At 45.6% G+C, this 12,590-nt stretch overlaps 1 non-coding gene across 1 annotated transcript; it reads left to right on the plus strand.

Moving 5' to 3' along the window:
* The first annotated feature begins 12,383 nt into the window (after window positions 1-12,383).
* On the plus strand, window positions 12,384-12,490 carry LOC115894099. The gene has a single exon (XR_004054144.1). It is a non-coding gene; the product is annotated as a small nucleolar RNA U13 (small nucleolar RNA).
* The last annotated feature ends 100 nt before the right edge of the window (window positions 12,491-12,590 follow it).

Consider the following 12,590-nt stretch of genomic DNA (forward strand, 5'->3'; position numbering starts at 1 on the left):
GAAAAAGCAAGAGAAGCCATGAGCAAGGGAGCAGTGAGTCTGTGGCAGTGAGCAGTGGCTGCTCAGAGGGACCATGGGGCTGGGGGAGCAGAAGCCCTGGGCGTGGGATCTTTCTCATGGCTTCGCTGGGAAGCTGTGGGTGGGCTCCCTAGTTGGGATTCACTCTTCAGGGACTCCTCTCTATCAGCTTGTACTTCTGTCCAGGTCAGAGACCGCATGGTTTTCAATCTTTAGCTTGTGTTGGAATTACCTGCAGAGCTTGTGAAAATACTGGTGGTTGAGTTTTTGATTCAGTAGGTCCAGGGTGGGGCCTGAGGGTGTATTTTTCTAACCAGTCCCTAGGGGCCTTAAATGCTTCCCAGCCTTTGAGTGTTAAGGGTTCATGCAGTTCTTTGAGGAGTTATCCTTCTCACCCTTAACCACTAACTCAGTATCCCCCTCCCTAAGCAATCAATATGATTTTTACCGTAGAGGAATTCATATAGGAAAGGGATTGATGCCTAAGGCTGTCCATGTATTATCTGAAGAAGGCCTGCCTTCGAAAACATGTAATCACGTGATGTAGAATATTAGAGGTTCAGAAAGGGAAACAGCAACTCAGTAAGCTTTGGTGACTACTGAATCCAGTCCTTGCATATCATAGGTGCTCAAGAAATTTCATGGACTAGTTGATAGGATCTGGGCAATGCCTCTGTTAGAAATTGTTTATCACCAGGACCAGTTATAAATCGGTGTCTTCATTTATTTACTTATTTTTATTCATTCAGGAAATATCTATTGAGTCCCTACTATGTGCCAGCAACTGATAATGGAAAGGTGAATGAGTCAGTCCCTACCCCTGAGAACATTAAGGAATAATCAACACAGAGGGTCCCTGGAACCAATGTTGCTAAATAAATAACCGACCCCGGGAAAGAGTAACCACACTTAAAAAGTGTCTTATGCTGGACTGTGTTTAGTTCCTGGGAAGTGTCCCCCTCAGGGAGGCACCATGTGTAAGAATGGGAGGTGTGCCATTTGCCAGTTACTACTTATATAATCCTAAGTTATCTAAACTCATGAGCCTCATTCTCTGTAAAAGCGGCGTAATAATCACACATACCTCACAGCGCTGCTGTGAGAATTTGAGAAGAAAATTAAATAATCCATGTTATTAATCACTTTGCTCAGTTTCTGGCACTCAGTAAGAATACAAACATTTAGCAGATATTTATGGGCTGAATTCCTTGTGGAAAAGGATTACATTTTAGTCTCTTTGTTAAATACTTCAAGGAATAGGCCAATCAATCACCCAAGAGGTGGGATCTAAAATGACTCTTTGTAATGATGTGGCCCAAAGAGTGTTTCTTGGAGCACCAAAGCCAACAAGCTCTTTCTTCATAATAAAATAGTTCGAGAAACTCTGCTGGAAATGCAATTGCCTTCTCTTGAAGATTCATAATGTATATCAGTAGATTAAGGATGTTAGAATAGTTTGTAATGAAGAAACCTGTTCAGCTTTATTTAGTTCAGTGTTTTCTAATCTTATTGGACCAATAATATACCCTGGAAAAATCCAAACTCCTGAAGCTTCAACTTGAAAGGAGATTCTGGGCAGAGAGAGATGGTTGATGCCAGAGCTCCTGCCTCTCCTGAGGGTTTCTCCTTCCCCATGGAGTTCTCACTCTACTCTCTGCTGTTGCCATCTATTGACTTCAAGGGTTGTTCAGACGCCTCATTAAAACTCACAGTAGAGCTGATGCTGGCTGAAATACTACAAAGACTTTGCTAAACATCAGAGGGAGTTTAGAAAAGAAACATCAAGAAACACATCAGGCTGGGTGCAATGGCTCACGCCTGTAATCCCAGCACTTTAGGAGGCCGAGGTGGGCAGATCACTTTAGGTCAGGAGTTCAAGACCAGCCTGGCCAACATGGTGAAACCCCATCTCTACTAAAAATACAAAAATTAGCTGGTGTGATGGTGCGCTCCAGCCTGGGAAGGGCAACAGAGCAAGACTCTGTCTCAAAAAAAAAAAAAAAAAAAAAAAAAGAAAGAAAGAAAAAGAAAAAAGAAAGAAAGAAAAAAGAAAAAAGACAAAAAGAAACACATGAAAGCCTGATGGGAGTTGTGGCCCCTACACAGCCAGCTGCTGGTAGGCATTGTCCCCTTGAGACCCTGCCTCCTTTCCATCCCCAACAGGCTGGTTGACCTGTGATCAACCCAATCCCAATCCCCAATGCCAGCTGCCCCAAAGGAACCCGTCCCTTCGTGACTGCCCACACTGGTCTGGGGGCCACCACTGGCTCTTTAAGATATCACGCTTGGGCCTATAAAGCTTCTCTTAATTAACTGACAAGCAGACACTGGGCTGGACCAATTAAATGAGTTCAGGGATGACTCACTGGAAGGAAATGCAGAGATAAGGAACCAGATAATCTGATTCACGTGGTCAGCCTCTCTAGGTTCTAGCTTATTTACCTGCAGAATGTCAGAGATGATGGATTTATCCAACCTCTGACTATAATTCTAAAATATCCTATAGCTTGGATCGCCCTGTCAGATAATAAGTCAGTTCTACTGGATTATTTTTTAATGTAACAAGATAAAAATTCTATGTAGAACTTACTTCTTTTTGAGACGGAATCTCACTCTGTCTCCCAAGCTGGAGTGCAGTGGCATGATCTCAGCTCACTGCAACCTCCGCCTCCCGGGTTCCAGGGATTCTCCAACTTCAGCCTCCCAAGTATCTGGGATTACAGGCGCACAACACCATGCCCAGCTAACTTTTTTTATTTTTAGTAGAAACGGGTTTCACCATGTTGGCCAGGCTGGTCTTGCTCCTGACCTCAAGATATCTGTCCACCTTGGCCTCCCAAAGTGCTGGGATTACAGGTGTGAGCCATCACGCCCCACCAGAACTTTCTTTAAAAACAAAACAAAACAAAACAAAAAAGCCTGTAATCCCGGCACTTTGGGAGGATGAGGTAGCATCACAGGGTGAGGAGTTTGCGACCAGCCTGACTAACATGCTGAAACCCCATCTCTATTAAAAACGCAAAAATTAGCCGGGCGTCATGGCATGTGCCGGTAATCCCAGCTACTCAGGAGGCTGAGGCAGGAGATAATTGCTTCAACCTGGGGGAGACGGAGATTGCAGTGAGCCAAGATCCTGCCACTACACTCCAGCCTGGGTGACAGAGCGAGACTCTGTCTCAAACAAACAAACAAAAAAACACTGGAGTTCTTTAGCTCTTAAAAAGTCTGAATTAGTTTTCCCCACACAGACATGGTCAGGAAGAAATGAGAAAACATGACTCTGACCTTGGGCAATTTTAGTTTCTACCTGATCCCTTTCCCCTTCCCTTTCCTCCAACATTACTCTTTTTTTTTTTTTTTTCCCTGAGATGAAGTCTCGCTCTGTCGCCCAGGCTGGAGTGCAGTGGTGCGATCTCAGCTCATTGCAACCTCCGCTTCCCAGGTTCAAGCAATTCTCCTGCCTAAGCCTCCTGAGTAGCTAGGATGACAGGTGTGCACCACCACGCCCAGCTAATTTTTGTATTTTTAGTAGAGATGGGGTTTCACCATGTTGACCAGGCTGGTCTTGAACCCCTGACCTCATGATCCACTTGCCTCGGCCTCCCAAAGTGCTGGGATTACAGATGTGAATCACCATGCTTGGCCCATTACTCTTAAAATTATAAGATCTCACCCAAGGTGGAGGAAATCACTTAACTCATCCAGGGATAAGAACTCTTGTTAAAGGGTTGGTTTATTCCTTCACACACTTTGCGTATACACAATCCTTCCCACCCCCATTCCCCCGCCTTTTCAACTGTTTACGGTCTGGGGGCTACTTCCAGGTATTTTTGGGTACCAGCAGGGAGACAGAAATGAGCAGGATGTATGGGTGAGTCAAATGCCCCTCTCCAAACAATTAAAGGCCTTCCTTATAAATGGCCTCTCTCTGTAAATATAAAAACTAACTATAAGAATCTCAAACTATCAGCCCTAAGAAACCAGGTCTTGTAGGATTGTAGAGTTGGCTGCTATGAAGGGAAGACTGGAAAAAGTGCCTCCAGAGACACAGGGGAGGTCCACAGCCTAATAGTTAAAATGCTCATCATTTTCAAGAACTTTCCTAACCCCTTTAGTTCTTTGATGTTAAGCAGGGAAGAGGGAGGCTTGGAGACCAGGGATGTCCTCCCAGGTTGTGGTGGGACCTGGGTAACCCTCAGGGCTGCCCTCAGGAGCCCTCTGCCCCTCAAACACTGTGCTTGGTAGGAGTTATTGAAGGGCTGTGTATACTGAGTAAGCCCTTTCCTATCAATAAACTTCCATCAAGTCTTCAGAGCGATACCTGTCAAGAAGGATATGATACTTAGGGTGATGGTGACTGGGTAGGGAAAGGCTGATTTCTTTCAAATTCAGAAACAGAAAAATATACTGAAATAGACAATTGTTCTTAGTGTTGAAGTATCATCCTGATTTCTCTGATAGTGCTACTTCCTAGGAAGTCACTAGACATGAGATCTGAGTGACGGTTTAGTTCACTGAGGCTCTACCATGTGGCAGCCTCTGTGCCAGGCAGTGGAAATACAGAAGGATGTAATCCCCACCCTCACAGAGCCTAGGAACCAGTGGATGTGTCAGACATGAACAGGTGATGTCACAGTCATGCAGTAAGTGGTAGGATGAGAATATGAACGGAGAGCTCCTGGCAGCCTTCCATAGTCTCCTGCAGGATTTTTAGATGTGCAACCCCATTCCTCCCACAGTGCTTATTAGGAGACAGCAAAGACTAGGAAGACTTCTCAGGGACAAATCCTAGCTCAATGAACCCAGTATTGTGTAACTGTGACGGTCACCATTTGCCAAATGTTGTAGAGGGCATCTCTGTCTTTGTCTCTGTGGGATCCTTACTTCTTAATTTGGTGACAGCAATCTACATTCTTTCTGAAGAATTACTCCTTCCCTGTTGCCTTAGCCTCGATGGGGTGTTAAATACTACCCCTTACACCCCAACTCCAGCCAATTTATGCCTGAGCAAGGATTTCTCATGAGACCCAAGCTAGCCAAACAAGTGTGAAAGTAGTCAGAATCAAAATGGAGTCACTAATGTCAAGAAAACCCTGAAAAATTGAACCCTGACAAATGAAAGAGGCTTCTCATGCTTGTATGCCTGATAACAAAAGACTGCAAAACCACAGCCTTGCACAAAGGCCATCATAACCTTACACAAAAAATACTGCAAGGACAACAGCCTAATTACTGCCTGTCCAGTATCACACTGAAGTCACCCTTGTTATTGATCTTTGTAGTCCAAAATAATTATTTCAAGACAAGTATGTAATCCTCTTCACTGTTCCTGTAAAAACCCTCGTCTTCCTTTACTTTCCCACATATGTACATAGTTTGCTATGGCACATTACCATTGCAATGCTTTATTCCTAAATAAACATCTTTTGTTTTAGAGAACCTCTCTGTGTATTATTTAGTTTGATGCAAGATTCTCCAAGGAAACTGAACTTGTACACAGACAAAGATGACCATGAACAAAGCTGATTTCATTCTGATGGCAGCAACCTGGAAGGTCATCCATTAATTCTTGCTACCTGTATCCCACAAAACAACTTTGTCCTATTCCTTCTTCTTCTTTTTGTTGAGACAGGGTCTTGCTCTGTCACACAGGCTGGAGTGTAGTGCTGCAGTCATAGCTCAGTACAACCTCATTCTTGTGGGCTCACGTGATCCTCTCACCTCAGCCTCCTGAGTACCTGTGACCACAGGCATGCACCAACGTGCCCGGCTAGTTTTATTTTCTTGTACAGACAGGTTCTCACTATCTCTCTATGCAGCCCAGGCTGGTCTCGAACTCCTGGACTCAAGCAATCCTCTCACCTCGGCCTCCCAAAGTGCTGGGATTACAGGCATGAGCCATTGCACCCACCCCCTATTCCTTCTTAAGGACAGGCTTGCTCATATTTTTCTGTAGTTTTGGGGACACCTGCATAACCTCCTATTAATTTTCTTAAGTAGCCAGAGTTTCTGTTGCTCACAAGTAAAGAACCTGGACTGACACAAGAGTTTGCTCCATGCCAGACACACTAGGCCTCACGCTCCCTGAGAGAAAGAATTATTAGGTTTCCATTTTGCAGATAAAGAGACTGATGCTGACAGTCTTACACACCAAAAACACACAGCCAGTCAATGCTGGAGCAAGCATTTAAATCAAAATCAGAACCCAGAATGCAGGCTCTCTCCTTTTTGTCCCTTCATATCACCAATCCAGAGCCCTGCCATTCAGGTATAAGCTGCTGCTTCTAGAACTCACATTGGTATGACTTACAGTTTACACAATATTTTCACACACAATAACACAGGTAATCCTCATGGCCACCTGGGATATCTTCATGACACAGGAAAATAGATATGCTGCAAGTATGGTCAACCCACTTTTTTCCCTGCTTAAAACCCTTCTGTGACCCAACAGACCGTGCAAAATCAGTCCAAAGGCTCAGCGTGGTATTCCAGGTCCTGTGGCACCCAGGACTGGGGCCTCAGGCCTGCCACTCCCTTTCTTGCACTTGGAGCTCCAGCCATATGGAACGACTCACAGTTCCCCAAAGCTCACCAGACCGTTCTGGGGCCCTGAGCCCTAACCCACTGGGATGTCACCTTCCCATCCTCACCCCAAGTTACTGTTGGTGAATGCCTACTTAACCTCCACCAAAATGACCTTCATCTCATGCCTATGAAGGTGACCCCTACTTACCTTCCAGACACAAACACAGCCCATCTTCCTCTCAAGGCTCTTCTGCTCCCAAGTAGAACCAATACCCCCATTGTACCCTAGACAAGAATCTGGGGTAGCTCTAGCATTACTGGATATTGTAATGAGCCCTGGTGTTGACTCTTCAATATCTTTCCACCCCAAAGGTCATTTTAATCCATTCCTGTAATCTCAAACTTCCTGACTGTGACTAGTCACAAATGGCCATGAGATATACCGTGTTTCTGATTTATTGCTGCTCTTCTCTGCTCACCTGCGTAGCCTTGGGCCATGTTCTCAAGACTTCAGCCAGCTCTGTGCCCCTGTTCACCTGGAACCCTTTCCTAATAGAGCAGGGGAACTGATGGAGCCTCCTCTGCTGCTTCCTGAGAGGGAGCCACACTCAAGGCCAGCCCGAGGCCACCAGGCCACAGCTCTTGCTCTCGGGTGTCTGAGGGAGGAGGGAGCCCCTGTGGTCCTCTAGTTCCCCCACCCTCCTGGCTGCTGGGGTTTCCCTTTTGGCCCCTGCCTAGCCATGCCTCGATTCTGTTCCCTTCTCTACCTCACCACTATCGCCCCACCACCAGAATCTCTCTGTCCTGGGTCTCTTTACGTCACAGACAGTCACTTGTTGGCTAATTAACACTTAGCCATGGCCGTGAGCTCATAGGCTCACCCCAAGGACTGGGCACCCCTCCGCACTATTTGTACATTCACAGGGAATTCCCAGAAGCACTAGCCTTTATCAGTGAACAACTTGTCAGGCACTGTGCTAGATGAGTTGACATATGTTATCCTTTTTTTTTTTTTTCCAGTTTCACTCTGGTTGCCTAGACTAGAGTGCAATGGTGCGATCTCGGCTCATTGCAACCTCCACTTCCCAGGTTCAAGCGATTCTCCTGCCTCAGCCTCCTGAGTAGCTGGGATTACAGGCATGTGCCACCATGCCTGGCTAATTTTTTGTATTTTTAGTAGAGACAGGGTTTCTCCATGTTGGTCAGGCTGGTCTTGAACTCCTGACTTCAGGTGATCTGCCCACCTCGGCCTCCCAAAGTGCTGAGATTACAGGTATGAGCCACCATGCCCAGCCCGTATGTTATCTCATTTAATTCTCACAGCAATTCTGTAATTATTCTCTATTCCCATGTTGTAGATGAGGATGGTATTGCTCAGAAAGGTTAAGTAACTTGCTCAGGGTCTCACAGATAATAACGAGAGCTGGGATTCAAGGCACCCATGAAGCATAGGGAGGGAGGACTCGGTAGTAACTGGGACGTGGCCTTGCCTTCTCTGCCTTCTGAAGAGCCAGTTCTGCTTGTTCAGCTCCTCCTATGAAAGGGCAACAGGACTTTCTGGGATTTTCAGGCATAACCCTGAAGTTCAGGTAGAAGATGCTTTCCCCAAATCTATTGAGCCAGGGGCTTGTAGCCTTCCCAAAGGGGAACATAGTGGACGCATGGCTAGCGGGGACCGAAAAGGGAAGCCCAAACAGCCGGATATCAACCCCCATTTATAGCAATACCTCTGTGGGGTATGTGAGAGAGCAAAAGCTCACAATATTATGGGGAGCACTGAAGAGGGCCTAAGCCCCAAGCAGGATGAGTCAAGAGGATTCTGGCTCCTGAGCACTATAAGCAGATGCCAAAGAGGCATCTCTGGCCCCTTCATGAGGTGGGCCTGCGGTGCCAGGAGGCCAAGCCCACTAGGTGGCAGCAGAGAACTAGTCAGTGGCTAGCGAAGTCTAACAGGTACAAATCCTAATCCTGGGGCTGGTGTGGGGGCCGGGGTAGGGGCTGTGTCATCTGAGCTGCCTCACAGTAACAGTTCACACTATTGTTGCTAGGCATATTCTGTGCTGGGTGCTATACCAAGCACTTCCAACAGGATCTCGTTTAACTCTGACCATGAACCTATGAAGCAGATGCTGCTATTACCCCTTTCATTTCAGATGCATGCACTGGGGCTTTCAGAGGTTTGCGAGTTGCCCAAGGTCACACACACTGAAGAGATGAAGTGCAGGTGGTTTGGACTCTAGAGCTCCTGCTGTTAATTTGGGACTATATTGCCAGGGGACAAAAGGAAGCCACTTGAAGTGTTGAAAGTGAAGGCAGGTAGGGCCTGACTTGGGCTGGCTCTGGTGTGGACTCTGAGGCCCGAGGCCAGCTCATGAACAGACACTAAAAGCCTAGTTAAAGGGACCTTCTAGGGGGCTTCCAGGAAACAGGATGTGGTAGGATTTTCAAGTTGAGGTGCCCAGGGAACCCCTATTTGAAGAAGTGATAGCCAGCTTATCCTGTTCACATAACCCTCAAAGGGCTGGGCACCTCAGAACCTGCAAACCACTCAAAGACCCAAAGGGATACCTGTGAAAGAGCTGGTCAGGTCTCCCTCGTTGAGCTCATACAGCAAACAAGGGCCAGGTGTGGTGGCTCACGCCTGTAATCCCAGCACTTTGGGAGGCAGAGGTGGGCAGACCACTTGAAGTCAGGAGTCTGAGACCAGCCATCCAACATAGCAAAATCCTGTCTCTACTAAAAATACAAAAACTAGCTGGGTGTGGTGGTGCGTACCTGTGGTCCCAGCTAGTTAGGAGGCTGAGGCAGGAGAATCGCTTGAACCCAGGAGGTGGAGATTGCAGTGAGCCGAGATCACACCACTGCACTCCTGCCTGGGCAACAGAAGAGACTGTCCCCCAACCCACCCACCAAAAAACAAACAAAAACCTCAAAGAAGCTCAAGAGCGTGTTCCCAGACTGGTCATTGTGTGCCCAACGTACTGAGTCTGGTCCTGTAGCATCCTCTGGGGGAGGGGATGATGCCAGCTGCCTGTCATCTCCACCCTGGAAGAATGCCAGGGCACACTCAATCCCCGAGTCAGCTCACATCACCAGAGAACTTGAATGAGACCTGGGAACGTCACCTTGCCCTGAGATCCAAGTCAGTACTACCTCCTCTGTGGTCTTGCCACCAGTCATCCATGGGCCAGGCTATTGTAGAACCTAGTGAGTGCAATGGACTTTTCAGCTCAGAATTTCATCCCTCTTTGTAGACTAGTACTCACCACTAGGACTTTCTGGGATTTTTCAGGCATAAATTCCGGTTGAACGTGCTCTCCCCAAATCTGTTGACACCAGGGGCTTATATCCTTCCCAATTTTTGTGCAAAATTCCCTGAGACAGCCTCCGCTCTGGGAACCCAGTCTGAGTCATGCTCTATTGTTCTGCCTCAAGATCTCCAACTGGTTGTTCTTTCTTTCTGAAATGCTCTCTCTCCATCTTTTCATGGCTGACTCCTTCTCACCATTTAGGTCTCAGTTTAAATTGTCCCTCCTTTACAGACAGGCTCTCCCTGCCTTGCCTAATAAAGATCAACCCTTCTGTGTTTTCTTTCTCCCTTACCATTTTCAGTGGTGACTATCCAGTATCCAATGGGTTGGTACTGCCCTTACACAGGATATCCTTTGTTCATAGCTCACAATGGAAAACAGAAAAATCATAGGATCTGAAAGGAATGGGTCCTCAGGCATTATGGGGAAGGGGACCTTAGTGGTCATTTAATCTAAGTCTTGAGCTGCTACGACTGTCATATTCAGGTGGTTTTTTTTTTTTTTCTTCTTTGTTTTGTTTGTTCACAATGGCTGTGGAGAGCCGGTGAGCAAAGGTGGCTGTTGTGTCCCGCTGAAATGCTTCTGGGCTATCCAAGGTAGATCATGATGTTAAGTAGAATCAGCTATGGGATCAACTATTAGGTGAGTGCAAAAGTAACTGTGGTTTTTGCACTGTCGGACTTTGCTATTTGATATTAAATACATTCTCAAATGTGGTTATGTTATATATCATTTTAATGGGAATTTCCTGCTTTATGTATTTTTGCTAATGACTTATTACTTGCTCTTTGTTGTATGTTTATTTTAGGCTACGGAAATGATGTTAGACAAAAAGCAAATTCGAGTGATTTTCTTATTCGAGTTCAAAATGAGTCGGAAAGCAGCAGAGACAACTTGCAACATCGACAACGCATTTGGCCCCGGAACTGCTAACGAATATACAGTGCAGTGGTGGTTCAAGAAGTTTTGGAAAGGAGACGAGAGCCTAGAAGATGAGGAGCATAGTGGCTGGCCATTGGAAGTTGACAACGACCAGCTGAGACCAATCATCGAAGCTGATCCTCTTTCAACTATACGAGATGTTGCCGAAGAACTCAACGTCAATCATTCTCAGTTGTTCAGCATTTGAAGCAAATTGGAAAGGTGAAAAAGCTCATTTAGTGGGTGCTTCATGAGATGAGGGAAAATTTAAAAAATGGTCTTTTTGAAATGTTGTCTTCTCTTATTCTACAAAACAACAAGGAATATTTTCTCAATCGAATTGTGATGCACAATGAAAAGTGGATTTTATATAACTGGCAATGACCAGCTCAGTGGCTAGTCCGAGAAGAAGCTCCAAAGCACTTCCCAAAGCCAAACTTGCACCGAAAAAAGGTCATGGTCACTGTTTGGTGGTCTACTGCTGGTCTGATCTGCTACAGATTTCTGAATCCTGGTGAAACCATTACATCTGAGAAGTATGCTCCGCAAATCAATGAGTTGCACCGAAAAGTGCAACACCTGCAGCCGACTTTCATCAACAGAAAAAGCCCAATTCTCCATGACAACACCTGACTACATGTCACACAGCCAATGCTTCAAAAGTTGAACAAATTGGACTATGAACTTTTGTCTCATCTGCCATATTCACCGGACCTCTCATCAACCGACTACCACTTCTTCAAGCATCTTAACAACTTTTTGCAGTGAAAATGCTTCCACCATCAGGGTGTAGAAAATGTTTTCTAAGAGTTCATCAAATCCTGAAGCATGAATGTGTATGCTACAGGAATAAACAAATTTATTTCTCATTGGCAAAAATGTCTTCATTGTAATGGTTCCATTTTGATTAATAAAGATGTATTTGAGGCTGGGTGCGGTGGCTCACACCTCTAATCCCAGCACTTTGGGAGGCTGCGGCAGGTGGATCATGAGGTCAGGAGATCAAGACCATCCTGCCCAACATGGTGAAACCCCATCTCTACTAAAAATACAAAAACTTGCCAGGCGTGGTAGCATACATCTGTGGTCCCAACTACTCAGGAGGCTGAGGCAGGAGAATTGCTTGAACCTGGGAGGCGGAGGTTGCAGTGAGCCGAGATCCCACCACTGCACTCCAGCCTGGGTGACAGAGCGAGACTCGATCTCAAAAAATAAATAGATAAATAAATAAATAAATAAATAAATAAATAAATGTGTTTGAGCCTAGTTATAATGATTTAAAATTCATGGTCCAAAACCACAATTACTTTTGCACCAACCTAATAGATGTCTAAGTAGGTCATATTCCACCTGCAAAGAGAAAATTCCATCTATCCCTTGCAGATGCATGGAAACCCACTGTCTCCAGTGGACAGTTAACTCTAAGGGCATCACAGAGAACTCATGGAGCTCAGCTGAGGAGGTTTCAGGGATTTTTCCATTTCCTTTTCTTCATCATGAGAGTCTGGTACTAGATGCTCTCTAGACCTGAGCCTAAAGACTCTTCAATCCTTTGAGATGGAGATGAGGGAGGGAATAGGAAACCCAGTTTAGTTTGGATTTCAGATCCTTTTGTGGTTCATACGTGTGATGATTGCGTTTCCATGTTCATGTGTGAGATGTGCCTCCCTCAAACCGTGTTACAATGACATGGGTGCCTTACCTATCTGACATGAAAAAAACAAATGTGGATTTCAGACAAACAAAAAATAATGATTTTAGTTTATGTCCCATAGAATATGTGGACATATTTATCCTAAAAATATTGTATGG

Source organism: Rhinopithecus roxellana, chromosome 16 (genome assembly GCF_007565055.1).
Source record: "Rhinopithecus roxellana isolate Shanxi Qingling chromosome 16, ASM756505v1, whole genome shotgun sequence".
Classification (NCBI taxonomy): domain Eukaryota; kingdom Metazoa; phylum Chordata; class Mammalia; order Primates; family Cercopithecidae; genus Rhinopithecus; species Rhinopithecus roxellana.